We start from the raw sequence: 14,662 nt of genomic DNA on the forward strand, positions 1-14,662 counted from the left end.
CCTATCTGTGCACAAACTGGTATGGGGGCGGGGAAGCAATGTTTATTGAGCATATATTATGTCCCACAATGTATATATTCTTTATACACCCTTTATTTAGGATTTCCACTATTCAGGTTCACAGGACTATCTACAGAAACACTGGGTCCACATGCAGCCGACATGATCAGAGACAATTCACCCCCTCCCTGCGCCTCTTCCTGCAGGCCCAAGGGAACATATAGTCTTTGTCTCACAACAAAAACTCTATACATGCAAGTAAAAACAAAACAAAATAAAAACAAAACAAAAAACCAATTAATGACTACCTAAAGGCTAGCTCTTTGTAGAGGCTGCAGGTTCTGGAGACTGAAGAAATTTGTATGGGTCATGGGTCATATCTGGCTGCTCACCGACACTGAGGCGAGAAGGGCTTCCTGGGTGGTGCTGATCCCTGTCAGAGGTGTTAGACAGGGAGCTGAGGTTGGACGACGGCCGGGAGCCCCTACGCTCTGCTTGCGCCTCATGCAGATCCTGTAGGAGCTTTGTCGTCTCGTCCAAGTTCAGATGGCTATCATCATGGTCCAGCTCCTTCTTCTCTTTCCCCAGAGAGCTGAGCATGGAGATGGCCAAAGAGACATCAGAATATGACTTCATTGACGTAAAATCCAGCACAGAGCCACCATCTCCTAGGGCAGTGATGGCGAACCTTTTGAGCTCAGCGTGTCAGCATTTTGAAAACCCTAACTTAATTCTGGTGCCGTGTCACATATAGAAATTTTTTGATATTTGCAACCATAATAAAACAAAGACTTATATTTTTGATATTTATTTTATATACTTAAATGCCATTTAACCAAGAAAAATCAACCAAAAAAATGAGTTCGCGTGTCACCTCTGACACGCGTGTCATAGGTTCGCCATCACTGTCCTAGGGAGTTCCCAGTCTTTACTTCATCTGGTGGCTTCATCATGACATTTCTCCTGTGCCTCAGCTGGAAGAGCATCCGGGAGTGGTCTCTGCCTGTGATCTGGTCCAGAAGGTCATCCATCATTCTCTTGCTGTAGCTCCCAGCATCCTTCACAAATTCCTGCAGGTTCAGTGCACACTGCACACTCGTCTCATCTCCATAGGCAGAATACAGAAGCTCCATTTCTTCTTATTTCAAGTCTCCAAATACAGAATTATTATGCATTGAAAGTGCAGTATTGGCACTTGAGAGAAATGTGACTTTGCTCCTTCTCTCATCTTTGAAGCCCAGAGTGGTGACGCTGAAGCCGGGGAGCAGCTTGCTGGAGAGGGAGCTCAGGTCCACTGGGTGAGTCTCCTCCTCGTTGGCATCTGGCTCAGCCATGTTGACCACACTGTAGAGCAGGCTCCCATTTCCGCTCTTCTTCAGGTAGCCCATCTTGGCACCTGGAGGGAGTCGTTTGATCCTGTCCCGATCCTCATCTGCTGTGTGCTCCACCAAAGCCAGCACATGTTCGTCTGCTGTGCTGTCAGTCAAGCTGCAATCATTTCCTTCTGGCTCAAACATGCAGCTGATGACTTCTCTACTCGGCCTTTTGGATTTCTTAGCAGTTTCTACTTGTACAGGTACAACTTCGGGAACTGGTTCCTCAACAGCTGTCTCTTCGCTGCCCAGGAGAGCTGCCTGTTTGCTCATCATCTTAAAGCCTGCGTGAAGGATCTTCTTAGATAACTTGTAGTACACAGTGTCTGGCCTGTTGTATGTCATTGCATTATCACACATCAGTTTGAAATCTGCCTTAAATTCTGTGACTGATTAGCTATGATTTTTTCTTTCATTGTGCCAAAATCCATCGAATGTTTTATTATCACTGAGTATCCAGGAGCAATTGTATCCGTGACGGGAAAAGCCAAAAAACCCATGAGGACCTTTTCTCTGGAGCTGGCAGAGGAAATGGTCTAGTTAGTATTTGCTGAATAGGCATGCTCTCATTTTCAGCTGGCTGTGTCCTGCACGCTTGGACTGGCCGATCGGGAGGTGGCTCCACCTCTACCTTCTTCCCAGGATCAAAGTCATCAGCTTCTCCCTCTGTGTCTCAGTGTTCCTTTTCCCGTTTCCATTTCTTCTCTTCCTTTTGTTTCCTTCTTTCTTCATTGTCCAGATATTTCTCCTTCTCTGACTTTTTCTTCTTCTTCTTTTCTTTGTGCCTCTCTCCCTTATGGTCTGACCTGTCATTGTAGTAACTGGAATTGTGGCCAGATCCAGAGAGTTCAGTCACTTCACTTCCTCCAACCTTGAGAACCGGCTTCAGGGGCTTCTCCAAAGGTTTGTCTGCATACTCCTCGTAGGAGGAGCACCACTCGGTCTTGTGCTTCTTGCCCATGGTGGCCGCAGAGCAGGGGTGCAGGGCCAAGGGTAGCAGCAAGCGGGGGCTAGAGCATGGACGCTGCCCGGTGGCCCTGGATCTGTGCCCGCCTCACCCCTGGAGGTCGTGGGACTGCCTACATATATTAATTGACTGAAATTTCACAGCATCCTTGGGGATGGGGTGAGGGGTGAGCATAATTATTCCCATTTTACAGATGAGCAAAGAGAGGTGCAGAGACTAACTCACCATTCGGTCGTTATGCAGACAGTGCTGGGGCTTGACCCCAAGTCTTCTGCCTCCAGTCCCCAGGCACTTAACCACTGAGTGGTGATGCATCTGGCAGGGAACTTGGATGTGAGGTGACCCAGAGCCCTGCCCTCCCTCCCACACCCCACCAGGCTTCACCATCTTCCTGGTTGGTCCTCTTGGAAATGGTCAGCTCTGGGTGCCCTCTGAAGGTGGCTGCCTGCTCTACCAGAGCCTCATAAAGCACCTCATAGCTGCATAGCAAGACTACCAGGATTGGGCCAGGCGCACCATGAACAGGTGAACAGTGAGCACCTGCCCATAGTAGGCCTTCACCTGCAGCGACAGGGTGGGTGGCCTTGAGCCACAAGGGATAGTCATGTGTCTGTCTGTCCATCTGTGTGTCTCTCGGCAGGTGGTCACCTCCGTGGCTGGTCCCCCTGGGTCTCGATTTCACCGCTCCCAGTCTCTCTGGGCATTTCTCTCCCTGTTTCTTTTTATTTTATTTTTTTAATCCTTACCCTGAGATATGTTTATATTGATTTTGAGAAAGAAAGAGAGATGATATAAAGATTATAGATAGATAGATAGATAGATAGACAGACAGACAGGGAAACATTGATGTGAGAGAGAAACATGGGTCAGTTGCCTGGTTGTTCTCTTGTATGCAGCCCAACCAAGGGATTGAACCCAGGTATGTACCCTGACCAGGCATTGAACCCACAACCTTTTGGTGTATGGGACAACCATCCAACCACCTGGCAGACAGTTGTTTTCTGCGTCTTTTTTGTTTGTTTGTTTGTTTCTCTGTCTTTGATCCTGAATGTCTCCATGTCATCATTCCTCCATGTCTCCGAGTCTATTCTTTTCCTCTAATTGTGTCTTATAGAGCCCTTCTCCATGGCCTCTGCCTCCTGGTCTCCCCACTTCTGTGTTTCTGTCCCTTTTGATCTCTTGGTCTTAGCCCCTCAATATCCCCCCTCACCCCTCCTTATCCCCCTCACCCCTCACTATCTCCTCAGCATTCACTTCTGTTCTTTGCTGTCTCTCAGGGTGTCTTCATTTTTCTCTGTGTCTATATTTCTGTTCTTCAGTCTTTGGATTTCTCTGGCCATTTCAGATCCTCTCTTTGCCCTGCCTGCCCTTTTGCCTTGCCTTTACTCTCACAGTCGCAGGTATCACAATTGCTCTTTGTGCCTCCTACCCTGATAGTACAGCTTGCCATTCTCCAGTGTGATGATCAAACTACCTCATACTTAGTACACAAGGGTCCTGACCCATCAAAATGGATGCTTGAGTAAAAGAACCAGAAAGGACAAACCAGGTATGATGCCTGAATGTTACCTCACACGATGTGAATTACTGTATTTACCTGTGTCGTTGTCATTGTTCCCTTCCACTAGAATGGTCCTGAACCCGCTGTGACAGCCTTGGTATTTACCTGTCTTATTGACTGCTGCACTTCCAACACCTAGCATAGAGCCTGGCACACAGTAGGTCCCCAAGAAATGTTTGTTGAATTAACAATAGTGAATGAATGAATGTTTGCCTGCCATGTCCCTCACCATCACCTTGTCGAGTTTCTCTCTCTTGTTGTCTCGGCCACATCACGAGTCTCTTTCTGGACGTGTCTGTCTCATCCTTGGTTCCTCAGTCTCGGTGTCTCCTTCTGTGGCCGCTATGCATTCATCCACTGAGTACTGAATATGTGCCAAGCCCCTTGTGTTTTGGGTCTCGTTTCCATCCTTGCAATGACCCTCTAGGGTAGCTATTCACATTTTCCAGATGAGGAAACCTGAGGCTCAATGCTAGGCAGACAACTGCCCGAGTATCTTTAGCATGGCAAATAAATGCGAAGGTAAGTCTGAGTCAGTCTGATTGTAAAAATTAGTGCTTTATTCTGCCACATGAGTACTTCCCAGAGTGCGCTTCCTCAGAGCCATAGACGGGAGAAGGTTATGTGTTCTCTGAAAAAAAAAGTTGTAAAATAGTCTGGGACCTGTTGTCAACTCCCTTCCCAGCTGGGTGAGTTACTTACAGAGCACATTAGTATTCTAAATGCCCCAGATGTCCGGCAGGAAATATACCAGTTTGCCTTTGTTTAACCCAGTCTCTTGGTTGCTTATCCTTCCTATATAATAAAAGCCCAATATGCAAATTGTCTCCTCAGGTGGTCGTTCGACTGGGAGTTCAACCTGGAGACCAGGAATTCAACTGCTCACTATGATGTGTGCTGACCACCAGGGGGTGATGAGGAACATGGTGGGCGTTGGTGACACGGTGCTGGCAGCAGGCGGCAGTGGAGGTGCTGCTGGCCCCGATGGGCCCTGATGAGAGCGGACTGTGGCGGGATGGTGGAGCAGGTGAGGGGGTGGTGCCAGGCCATGGTGGGGTGCCATGCAGGGCTGTGGGGCTGTGAGGCTGGGAGCAGGAGCTGGGGCTGTGAGTCTTAGGGGCATGAGCTGGGGCCCAATTCCCGCAGGTCACCCTGAGGGACCCCACCTGTGCACGAATTCATGCACCGGGCCTCTAGTTTATCCATAGAACCCCTTTCCTCAGACTCACTGTCCTCTTCTGCCTTGCATCCTCTCTAACTCATTTTCTTTCTGCCTCCAGTTCTCTGCTATCTCTCTATGTGTCTTTGCCTCTCTCTCAGAAAGGCAGCATAGCGAAGTGATTGAAACAGCAAACTCTGGAACTAGACTGTCTGTGTTTGACAGCTGATTTTACCTAGACTGCTGTGTGACCTTGAGCAAAGTCTCAACCTCTCTGTTCTTTACTCTTTCAATCTATTAAGTGGGGATGACAACAATACCTCCCTCAAAGGGTGAGGATTAAGTGAGTTACTCTGGGTAAAGCACTTTACACTTCCCAGGGTTGGAATGAGAAACCAAACTGGGTGCCAGATCACATAGCACACCAGGAGCCAGGAATTAGGGTCAGGCAAGTGCACAGTGGCACCTCCCAAGGTCAGGAAAGTCCAGGTTCCAACCGTGAATTCAAGGTGTCAGGATGTCAGTCTCTTCCTCCTGGGTGGAAGGAGTACATGTTTAGGCTGAGCCTGGCAGCTTTGACTTTCAGACTCACTCCCATAGCCTAGATCAGGATCTTTGGTGGTGGCAAGTGGTTTGTTTAGTTTTGCAAACAAGATGATGGTTCTCTATTTTAAAGGAGAGAAAAAGAAAGAGGCTGATAGCTAGGCAGATTTGTCACATATTGGGCAATTATGGACTGATCCCTGCCAGGAAATATTGGAGCCTAGTGGACATCAAACAAATTGGACCCAGACTCTGCACTCTGGAACTCAGAGTTAGAGAAAGAGCCAGAGATACCAAGAAAGAGGGAGAGTGTAAGAGAAAGAAAGATGCAGAGAGAGTCAGAAAAAGACACCCATATTGGGACACAGACAAAAAAAGATGAGGAGAGAACCATCTGGCTCAATCAGAGAGACACAAAGAGTTCAAGAAAAAATTCAGAATGGAACTACCATATGATCCAGCAATTCCACTTCTGGGCATTTTTCTAAAGAAAATGAAAACATAATTTAAAAATATATATGTACCCCTATGTTCATTTCAGCATTATTTACAACTAGAGGCCCAGTGCATGAAATTGTGCACAGGTAGGGTCCCTAGGCCTAGACTGTTTGTCAGTCCCCAGTCCCACTCCACCACCCCCGCTAGCCACCCGGTTCCCCTCACCAGCCCTCATCCCGCCCCGCTGCTGCCACCAAGCCACCTGGTTTCCCTCACCGGCCCCCCACCTCATAGCAACTGGCCAAGTGGTCGTTCTGGTCATTACGCTTATGGTTGCTGGCATTTTATTATATAGGATAGCCAAGATATGGAAGGTGTCCATTGACAGATGAACAGGTAAAGAAGATGTGATACACATATGAATATTTTTTAAAAATATATTTTTATTGATTTCAGAGAGGAAGGGAGAAGGAGAAACATCCTATCTAATAAAAGACAAAAAGGGTAATTAACTGTACCTCTGCTACGCTTCCCATTGGCTAATCAGGGCGATATGAAAATTAGCTGCCAACAAAGATGGCAGTTAACTGCCAACAAAGATGGAGGTTATTTTGCATACATAGGTGCCAAGCCATTATGATCGCTGCTGGTGGTGGCGGCAGTGGTGGCGGCAGCGGGGAGCTGGGGGTGCCCTGCCCAGGCCTGCAGGAGATCGCAGAGAGCTGGGTGTCCTCTGCCCAGGCCTAATGCCTCGGCCAGAGCCCTTAGGTTTGGGCAGGGGCGGTACCAGCGATCGCAGGTAGCAGGGGCAGAGCTGGCGATGGTGGGAATTGGGGGTCCTCTGCCTAGGCCTAATGCCTTGGTCCGAGGCATTAGGTCTGGGCAGGGGCAGAGCTGGCAATCGCAGGAGCTGGGGGTCCCCTGGCCAAGTCTAACACCTTGGCCAGAGGCATTAGGCCTGGCTAGGGGCGGAGCCAGCAATTGCAGGGAGCAGGGAGGGAGCTGGCAATGGTGGGGAGCAGGTGAAGAGCCAGCGATCATGGGGAGCAGGGGCTGAGCCCACGATTGAGGGGGTTGGAGGTCCCCTGCCCAGGGCTAATAACTCAGCCAGAGGCATTAGGCCTGGGCAGGGGCCAAGCCGGCAATTGGTGTGAACTACAGAGGAAACACCTTTTCTGACTGCTGATTGGCTTAGCTCCCTGTATGCCACTGGTAATATTCTTAGTAACTTGGGTAATAAGAGTCCAAATAGGTGATCTAGGGTTTTTTACCACACTCCTGGAGAAAAAAAGGAAGGTTCACTGCTGGAGGGTTAAGAAATGTCATATCCTGCCCTAGCTGGTTTGGCTCAGTGGATAATGCCTCAGCCTGCCCACTGCTGGGTCTGGGTTCAATTCTGACCAAGGGCATGTACCTAAGTTGCAGGCTCCTCCCTGGCCTGGGCCCAGGTTAGGGCTCATGCAGGAGGCAACCAATCAAAGTGTTCCTCTCACTTTGATGTTTCTCTCTGTCTTTCCCTTTCCCTTCCACATTCTCTAAAAATCAATGGAAACATATCCTCAGGTGAGGAGAAAGAAAGAAAGAAAGAAAGAAAGAAAGAAAGAAAGAAAGAAAGAAAGAAGAAAGAAAGAAGAAAGAAAGAAAGAAAGAAAGAAGAAAGAAAGAAAGAAAGAAAGAAAGAAAGAAAGAAAGAAAGAAAGAAAGAAAGAAAGAAAGGAAGAAAGGTCATATCCTATGAAAGGCACATCTTGAAAATGCCTAAAGAAAGTTGTCATTTTTTCATGGTGAAGGGACTGGAGTCTGTGTTGATGAAAACACCTTGGTGGCTGCGGTGACTGGCAGTGGCTGCAACAGTGGGGTGATGGGGCTGGTGCCTTCCCCTGATCAGCCCGGGTGCCTCCCACAAAGGGAGGCCAGACTGTGGCTTAGGCCCACTCCCCAAGGAGAGCAGGGAGCAGGAAGTAGGGCATCCCCTGAGGGCTCCCAGTATGTGATAGGGGGCAAGCTGGGCTGAGGGACCCCCCCCCGCTCCAGTGCACAAATTTTTGTGCACCGGGCCTCTAGTCCTATATAATAAAAGGCTAATATGCAAATAGACTGAACGGTGGAGTGACTGGTCGCTATGATGCGTACTGACCACCAGGGGGCAGACGCTCAATGCAGGAGCTGCCCCCTAGTGGTCAGTGTGCTCCCACAGCGGGAGAGTGCTCAGCCAGAAGCTGGGCTCATGGCTGGTGAGCACAGCAGCAGTGGTAGGAGCCTCTCCCTCCTCCAAGGCAGTGCTAAGGATGTCCGACTGCCGGCTTAGGCCCACTCCCCCTGGGGGGCCGGCCTAAGCCATCAGTTGGACATCCCCCGAGGGCTCCCAGACTATGAGAGGGTGCAGGCCAGGCTGAGCCCCCCCCCCTGCATGAATTTCATGCACTGGACCTCTAGTCAATGATGAAAGAGAATCATTGATCAGCTGCCCTCTGCATGTCCCCTACTGGGGATTGAGCCTGCAACCCAGGCACATGCCCTGGATGAGAATTGAACCGTGACCTCCTGGTTCATTGGTCAAAGCTTATCCACTGAGCCACGTGGGCCAGGCTACATATGAATATTAATCAGCCAAAAAATCACCAAGTAAAAGTGACTCTAAAAGACTCAGATGGATTTAATTGACATTTATAGAACATTTCACCCCAAAGCTGCAGAATATACATTTTTCTCAAGTGCACATGGGTCATTCACAAAGATTGACCATATGTCAGGACACAAAACAAATCTCTACAAGTTCAAGAAGATTGAAATCATATCAAGCCTCTTCTCAGATCACAGTGGAATGAAATTAGAAATCAACTACCATAAAAACAGTAAAAAAAACATTCAAACATATGAAGGCCAAATAGCATGTTATTAAGTAATAAATGAGTGACGAATGAAATCAAGGAAGAAATAAAAAACTTCCTGGAAACAAATAAAAATGAACACACAACAACCCTAAATCTATGGGAAACAGCAAAAGTCGTCCTGAGAGGGAAGTTCATTGCACTACAGGCCTACCTAACAAAAAAAACAAGAAAAATTAATATTTTACTCTACAACTTAAAGAATTAGAAAAAGAACAGCAAGAAAAGGCCTGAATAAGTAGAAGGAAGGAAATAGTAAAGATTAGAACAGAGCTGGGTGGGAGTCATGAGCCAGAGGGAGCAGATGGTGAGGCCACTGCCATGCTATCATTGCCACTGCGGGTGGTGGTAGTCTGTTCAAGCATGGAGGTGCACAACATTCTCAGCAAATGGGGATTCAGTGTCTGGTCCTTTGGAACCAGTGACTCATGGGAAGCTTCAGGGCCAGCGACTGACAAGCCCAATATTTATGATTTCAAAACTACATATGATCAGATGTACAATGATCTCCTTAGGAAAGACAAGGAACTCTACACTCAGAGCAGCATTTTGCACATGTTGGACCGAAATAAGCGAATCAAGCCCCAGCCAGAGAGGTTCAAGAACTGCAAAGACCTGTTTGACCTGACCCTCAGAGAGAGTATACGACCAGGTGGTGGAAGATCTGAATTCCAGGGAGCAGGACACCTGCCAGCTGGTGCACGTGATCAATGTGGACATCCAGGACAACCACGAGGAGGCGATGTTGGGGGCCTTCCTCATCTGTGAGCTCTGCCAATGCATCCAGCAGATGTAGGACATGAAAAACGAGATTGAGGAGCTGCTGCAGAAGTTTGAGGAGAAGAGTGGCCACACGTTCCTGCACACCATCTGCTTCTACTGAGCCAGTGCCTCCCAAAGCAGCCTCTTGCACTGCCTATTGTCAATACTTGTTCCTTCCCATTTTTGTTTTGACCCTGAGGGCTGCTGCCCACAGACGGCCACCCTGCACTGTACATAGTTTGGCCCCACAACTGTCAAGTTCGGTGTCCCATCCTAGTTACTAGTGTGATATTAAAGTGTTTTTTCTTTAAGCAAAGAAAAAAAAGAGTAGAGCAGAAATAAATAACATAGAGACTAAAAAAAAAAAAAATCAATGAAACCAAGAGCTGGTTCTTTGAAAAGATAAATAAGATTGATGAACCATTAACCAGACTCATCAAGAAACAAAGAGAGAGGACTAAAATAAATAAAATCATAAATGAAATTGGAGAAGTAACAACAGACACTGCAGAAATACAAAGGATTGTAAGAAAATACTATGAACAACTATATGTCAACTAGCTGGAAAACCTGGATGAAATGAACAAATTCCTAGAAAAATACAATCTCCCAAACTTCAATCAGGAAGAATCAGAAAACCTGAATAGGCCAATAACAACTGATAAAATAGAAGCAGTAATAAAAAAAAAAATCCCAGCAAACAAAAGCTGTGATCCAGATGGCTTCACAAGGGAGTTTTACTAAACATTAAAAGAACTAACACCTATACTCCTCAAACTATTCCAAAAAATCCAAGAGGAAGGAGCACTTCCAAGCTCTTTTTGTGAGGCCAGCATTATCCTAATTCAAAAACCAGATAAAGACATTGCAAAGAAAGAGAATTACAGGCCAATATCCCTGATGAACATAGATGCTAAAATCCTCAACAAAATATTAGCAAATCAGATCCAGCAATATATTGAAAAGGTCATATCATGACCAAGTGGGATTTATTCCAGGGATGCAAGGCTGGTACAACATTCACAGAACAATAAACGTGATACATCACATAAACAAATTGAAAGACAAAAATCACATGACCATATCAATAGATGCAGAAAAAGCATTTGACAAAATACAGCACCCATTTTTTATTAAAAAAAAAACCTCTCAGCAAAGTGGGAATAGAGGGAGCATATCTCAATATGATAAAGGCCATATATGACAAACCTACAGCCAACATCATGCTCAATGGGCAAAAACTAAAACCAGGAACAAGAACAGGAACAAGACAGGGATGCCCTCTTTCACTACTCTCATTAAACACTAGAGGCCCGGTGCACGAAATTCGTGCACAGGTGCGGTTCCTAGGCCTGGCCAGTGATTGAAGCATGAGCATCTGGTGGGGAAGGGCAGGTCCCAGCTGACCTCTGGGCCCTGGGCAGCACCTTGGCCCCCAGGACCCCGCACGCCCCCCTCCACCTGAGTCACAGCACCCGAGTCCCCATGTGGAGATGGCAGTGAGCGCAGCTGGACGCTGCGGGCCAGGGTGCAATATGGGCCTCTGTGCCACCTAGCGGCGCCACATGGAAGCTGGGCAGGCAGCACACTCTCTCCCACTGGTCTCCCAGACAGGCTTCTGCATGAACCTACGGGAAGCCCAACTGGCCCCTGTGGCCCAGCTCACCCAGAAGAGGCCATGCAGATGCGGGACAGGCTTCTTGCGGGCACTTGATACCTGAACATGGTGGCTTGGGGGCGCTTCCCTGGCACGTGAGTCCTGGCATCCCAGGGGAGGGTAGTAGGGGGAGTGAGAGCGAGCTTGGTAGACACTCTCCATTCTGACTGCACCTCCGTCCCTGTCACCCCTGCTCCCAGGTAGCAGGTGAGAGGTCGCAGTGCATCACTGTGGCCCACCATGATCCTTGCTGCCCCCTGGTGGCCAGTGTACATCATAGCGAGTGGTCAAACTCTAGGTCTCCCAGTGCAATGACTGCCAGAGGGGACAATTTGCATATTAGGCTTTTATTATATAGGATAATACTGGAAGTCCTAGCCACAGTGATCAGATAAGAAGAAGAAATAAAAGGCATCTAAATTGGAAAGGAGGAAGTAAAACTCTCATTATTCACAGATAATATGATACTGTACATAGAAAACCCCAAAGACTCCATCAAAAAACTACTAGATTTAATAAATGAATTCAGCAATGTAGCAGGATACAAAATCAACACCCAAAAATTGATGGCCTGTATGCACCAATAATGAATTCTCAGAAAGAGAAACTAAACAAACAATCCCATTTACCATTGCAACATAAAAATTAAGATACTTAAGAATAAACTTAACAAAGGAGGCTCAAGACCTACACTTGGAAAACTACAGGACATTGAAAAAAGAGATAGAACAAGATATAAACAAGTGGAAGAATATACCATGTTAATAGATTAGTAGAATCAACATCATTAAAATGTCCATACTACCCAAGGCAATCTACAGACTCAATGCAATCCCTATTAAAATATATACCAACAGCATATTTCACAGATCTAGAACAAATACTCCAAAAATTTATATGGAACCAAAAAAGACCCTGAATAGCCACAGCAATCAATCTTGAGAAAGAACAACAAAGTTGGAGGGATCACAATACCAGATATAAAGTTATACTATAAAGCCACCAAAATCAAAACAGTCTTAAACTGGCAAAGGACAGGCATACAGATCAATGCAACAGAATAGAGACCCCAGAAATCAACCCAAGCCATGATGCTCAATTAATATTTGACAAAGGAAGCAAGAACATATAATGGAGTCAAGATAGTCTCTTCAATAAATGGTTTGGGAAAATTGGACAGATACATGCAAAAAAATGAAACCAGACCACCAACTTATACCATATACAAGAATAAACTCAGAATGGGTAAAAAACTTAAATGTAAGTCTTGAAATCATAAAAACCTTAGAAGAAACCATAGATAGAAAAATCTTAGACATCACTCATAGCAATATATTCATGCATATTTCCTTTGCCCTAGGAGGCAAAGGAAACTAAGGAGAAAATAAACAAATGAGACTACATCAAAATAAAAAGTGTCTGCACAGCAAAAGAAACAATCAACAAAACAAAAAGTGAATCTAGCCCTGACCGGTTTGGCTCAGTGGGTAGAGCGTCGGCCTGCGGACTGAAGGGTCCCAGGTTCAATTCCGGTCAGGGGCATGTACCTTGGTTGTGGGCACATCCCCAGAGGAGCATGTGCAAGAGGCAGCTGATCAATGTTTCTAACTCTCTGTCCCTCTCCCTTCCTCTCTGGGAAAAATCCTGTTAATACTTCAGCTTCGATAATGTTAGGTCGTAATCTTTTGATAATAAATCAAGTACCATTACAAAGACCCAATTTACTGTTAAGATTTCTCAATAGCATGATGATTGTGCCCACTTTCAAATTTAATTTTATGACATGGCATTCCCAAATGAGTAATACTATTAAGAAATTCGATGGGAGCCAGGATCACCAAGTAGCAAAGAGAGAGGACCCAAATAAACAAAATCAGAAATGATAGAGGCGAAATAACAACAGACCCCACAGAAATACAAATGATTGTTAAAAAAATACTATGGACAACTCTACTCCAACAAACTAGACAACCTGGAGGAAATGGACATATTCCTAGAAAAATACAGCATTCCAAAACTCAATCAGGAAGAACCTAAAAATCTCTATGGAAGAAATGGAAGCAGTCATCAAAAAGCTTCCAGCAAACAAAAGCCCAGGACCAGACGGCTTCACAGAGGAGTTTTACCAAACATTCAAGGAAGAACTAAAACCTATCCTTCTCAGACTACTACAAAAAATTCAAGAGGAAGGAACACTTCCAAGCTCATTCTATGAAGCCAGCATCACCCTAATACCAAAACCAGATAAAGACAACACAATGAAAGAGAATTACAGACCAATATTCCTCATGAACATAGATGCCAAAATCCTCAACAAAATCTTAGCAAATCTGATCCAGCAATACATCAGAAAGATCATACACCACGACCAAGTAGGAATTATTCCAGGGATGCAAGGATGGTACAATATCCGCAAATCAATAAACGTGATACATCACATAAACAAATTGAAAGAAAAAAAAAAACATATAGTCATAGCAATTGATGCAGAAAAAGCATTTGACAAAATCCAACACCCATTTTTGATAAAAACTCTCAGCAAGGTGGGAATTGAAGGATCATACCTCAACATAATAAAAGCCATATATGACAAACCCACAGCCAACATCATACTCAATGGACAAAAACTAAAACCATTTGCCCTAAGAACAGGAACAAGACAGGGATGCCCACTCTCACCACTCCTGTTCGACATAGTACTGGAAGTATTAGCCATTGTAATTAGACAAGAAGAAGAAATAAAAGACATCCAAATTGGAAAAGAAGTAAGACTGTCCTTATTTGCAGATGACATGATATTATACACAAAAAAACCCTAAAGACTCTATCAGAAAACTATTAGATTTAATAAATGAATTCAGCAATGTAGCAGGATATAAAATTAACGCCAAGAAATCTATGGCATTTCTATACACCAATAGTGAACTTACAGAAAGAGAGACTAAAAAAAAATCCCATTTTCCATAGCACCAAAAAAATTAAGATACCGAGGAATAAACTTAACTAAAGAGGTAAAAGGCCTCTACTCAGAAAACTACAGGACGTTGAAAAAAGAGATAGAGGAAGGCATAAACAGATGGAAGAACATACCATGTTCTTGGATTAGTAGAATCAACATCATTAAAATGTGAATACTACCCAAAGCAATCTATAAATTCAACGCACTTCCCATTAAAATACCAATGACATATTTCACAGACCTAGAACAAACTCTCCAAAAATTCATCTGGAATAAAAAAAGACCCCCAATAGCTGCAGCAATCCTAAGAAAGAACAAAGTAGGTGGGATCTCAATACCAGATACAAAGCCA

General features: G+C 45.4%; 2 pseudogenes; one reads left to right on the forward strand and one right to left on the reverse strand.

The window, feature by feature from the left end:
* Positions 1-315: 315 nt before the first annotated feature.
* LOC118674560 lies at positions 316-2,334 on the reverse strand (annotated as a pseudogene).
* Positions 2,335-9,211: 6,877 nt separating this feature from the next.
* On the forward strand, positions 9,212-9,815 carry LOC118674853 (annotated as a pseudogene).
* The last annotated feature ends 4,847 nt before the right edge of the window (positions 9,816-14,662 follow it).

This window comes from Myotis myotis, unplaced genomic scaffold (assembly GCF_014108235.1).
Source record: "Myotis myotis isolate mMyoMyo1 unplaced genomic scaffold, mMyoMyo1.p scaffold_m19_p_19, whole genome shotgun sequence".
Lineage (NCBI taxonomy): Eukaryota > Metazoa > Chordata > Mammalia > Chiroptera > Vespertilionidae > Myotis > Myotis myotis.